Here is a 3,253-nt window from a genome sequence, read left to right on the forward strand (position 1 = left end):
AGAAGCCGCCTGTCCCTCTAAGAAGAAAAGTAATCGCTGACAGCACGAAGGATGTCACGCGACTAGTTAGCAGGCTAGAGTCTCGTTCGTTATCGGAATTAACCAGACAAATCGCTCCACCAACTAAGAACGGCCATGCACCACCACCCACCGAATCAAGAAAGAGCTATCAATCTGTCAATCCTTCCGGTGTCCGGGCCTGGTGAGGTTTCCCGTGTTGAGTCAAATTAAGCCGCAGGCTCCACTCCTGGTGGTGCCCTTCCGTCAATTCCTTTAAGTTTCAGCTTTGCAACCATACTTCCCCCGGAACCCAAAAGCTTTGGTTTCCCGGAGGCTGCCCGCCGAGTCATCGGAGGAACTGCGGCGGATCGCTGGCTGGCATCGTTTATGGTTAGAACTAGGGCGGTATCTGATCGCCTTCGAACCTCTAACTTTCGTTCTTGATTAATGAAAACATACTTGGCAAATGCTTTCGCTTCTGTTCGTCTTGCGACGATCCAAGAATTTCACCTCTAACGTCGCAATACGAATGCCCCCGCCTGTCCCTATTAATCATTACCTCGGGTTCCGAAAACCAACAAAATAGAACCGAGGTCCTATTCCATTATTCCATGCACACAGTATTCAGGCGGGCTTGCCTGCTTTAAGCACTCTAATTTGTTCAAAGTAAACGTGCCGGCCCACCGAGACACTCACTCAAGAGCACCCTGGTAGGATTGCAACGGGGTCCGCCTCGGGACGCACGAGCACGCACGAGGCGCGTCGCACGCCTTCGGCTCGCCCCACCGGCAGGACGTCCCACGATACATGCCAGTTAAACACCGACGGGCGGTGAACCAACAGCGTGGGACACAAATCCAACTACGAGCTTTTTAACCGCAACAACTTTAATATACGCTATTGGAGCTGGAATTACCGCGGCTGCTGGCACCAGACTTGCCCTCCAATAGATACTCGTTAAAGGATTTAAAGTGTACTCATTCCGATTACGGGGCCTCGGATGAGTCCCGTATCGTTATTTTTCGTCACTACCTCCCCGTGCCGGGAGTGGGTAATTTGCGCGCCTGCTGCCTTCCTTGGATGTGGTAGCCGTTTCTCAGGCTCCCTCTCCGGAATCGAACCCTGATTCCCCGTTACCCGTTACAACCATGGTAGGCGCAGAACCTACCATCGACAGTTGATAAGGCAGACATTTGAAAGATGCGTCGCCGGTACGAGGACCGTGCGATCAGCCCAAAGTTATTCAGAGTCACCAAGGCAAACGGACCGGACGAGCCGACCGATTGGTTTTGATCTAATAAAAGCGTCCCTTCCATCTCTGGTCGGGACTCTGTTTGCATGTATTAGCTCTAGAATTACCACAGTTATCCAAGTAACGTGGGTACGATCTAAGGAACCATAACTGATTTAATGAGCCATTCGCGGTTTCACCTTAATGCGGCTTGTACTGAGACATGCATGGCTTAATCTTTGAGACAAGCATATGACTACTGGCAGGATCAACCAGGGAGCTGCGTCAACTAGAGCTGAGCAGCCGGCCGCCCGGGAGTGTGTCCCGGGGGCCCGCGCGAACACGCAAGCGTCCGCTCAATTATTCTGCAAACAGGAGGAGGCTGAGCTCCCCTGCACAATACACCTCGAAACCCTCTCAGGTCCCGGCGGCGCGCAGCGCCGTCCTAAGTACTTGGTCGGGTTCGAGAGAGGCGCAATCGCCCGGAGTTTGGCGAGTAGACGCTTTAGGTGCGACCACCCGTGCTCCCAACTGAGCTTGCCGCTGCCGACAGAGGCCCGGGAGCGTGCTGTCGTGGCATTGCCGGCGGGAGACAACACGCGCCACCTACGGTGACCGGCAGCTCCAACGCCAGCGCCACAGAAGGACAAAAGCCCCACTTGGGTGCCGAAGCGAACTCTCCCAGCACAGCGCACGCGCCAACACGTCCGCACAGCTGCGATACAAACCACCTGCGAGAACCGCAGAGGCGACCGAGCAGCAGACGGCGTCGCGGCGCCGAGCGCCGGGCGGCGGCGCATCCTTAGCGCACACAGTCCTCAATCGGACCAGCACACTGCAGATGTCCACCGCGCTTCGCACCGGGCCCGCGAGGACCTACTTTGGCCGCACGGCGCCGCGTGCAGGGTGCGCCGGCGCGCAGCTGCGCCGCCTGCCGCCTCCGTCGGCCGGCGCGCCTGCCACTGGCCGCCCCCACCAGCCGGCTGTAGCGCGTGCGCCCACGCACCGCGCGGCCAGCACGCCGGGAGGCCCCCCCTCACCGGCCGGGGACGGTCCCACCCAGCCACCGCCGCGTATCGCTTCACACCCAGATGCCATTCACGTTCGTGGGCATGGTGGGTATCGCTGGAACAACCGGTTGGTAGCTCAACCGATCGTCGCCATCACTGATTCACCTCTAGCGAGAACAACCGCACCACAACGGTTTACCAGTTGTTCATTTGCATAACGTCACCAGCAAACGTAGGCGTCCATCGCCATTTGCAAATTCAACGATTGTTGCATGCCTGTGTCAGGTGTCACGACACACTATGTCTGCCCACATACACGCAACAACATGTGCACGCTTCGCGAACACGTGGAAGGTGGCCCCCGTACGTATGCGATGTCCATTGCGCGAACGACTGTCAACCGGCCTCTGTCGCATGTCGCAGATGTGGAACGCAGTGCACCATGCTATCACGGTGTGTGAGAAGAGACGACTACGTCTGACAACACGCGCCACTACATCAACAGACGGCTCATGCTGATCGCCATCCAGGGCATACCACACTGCAATCCAGCTCTTATAGGGAGACGACACGTAGCTGAGTGCACAACATTTGGACCGCATGGTTCGCCGTTGTTGGCGCAGTCGTTGTACGGTCACATGTACCACGATGTATCATTCAGTACATGAGGACCAATGTGCAGTACAGTGTGTGATTTGGACGTACAACATCAGCGGACAGTTGACACAGGCCGTACCACAGCGTAGGCTAAGTGCTTCGCACATGCGAATGCCAATGAACAACTGCAAATGCCAATGAACAACTGCAAAGGGCATTGAGCATGTACGTCCTGCTGCCATCCACATTACAGTGTATAGCTGCAAGGTGTTTAACATGAAGCGATACACTGGGGACCGGGCAGTGCGAGTAGCAAACTATATTGCGGGGGTTGCAGTTAGGCAACACTACACTAATTTAACGCGTCGTATGACAATTACAGAGCAGGTTAAGGCCCAACGTGTGTTGGGTTAAG

The 3,253-nt window shown here is 56.1% G+C and overlaps 1 non-coding gene across 1 annotated transcript in view; it reads right to left on the bottom strand.

Annotated features, from left to right (window-relative positions):
* The window catches only part of LOC124590141, a 1,910-nt gene extending 400 nt beyond the window's left edge, over nt 1-1,510 (bottom strand). Inside the window, exon 1 of the ribosomal RNA XR_006976373.1 lies at nt 1-1,510. This exon is cut by the window's left edge and continues 400 nt beyond it. This is a non-coding gene — a ribosomal RNA (small subunit ribosomal RNA).
* Nucleotides 1,511-3,253: the final 1,743 nt, after the last annotated feature.

This window comes from Schistocerca americana, unplaced genomic scaffold (assembly GCF_021461395.2).
Source record: "Schistocerca americana isolate TAMUIC-IGC-003095 unplaced genomic scaffold, iqSchAmer2.1 HiC_scaffold_744, whole genome shotgun sequence".
Taxonomy (NCBI): domain Eukaryota; kingdom Metazoa; phylum Arthropoda; class Insecta; order Orthoptera; family Acrididae; genus Schistocerca; species Schistocerca americana.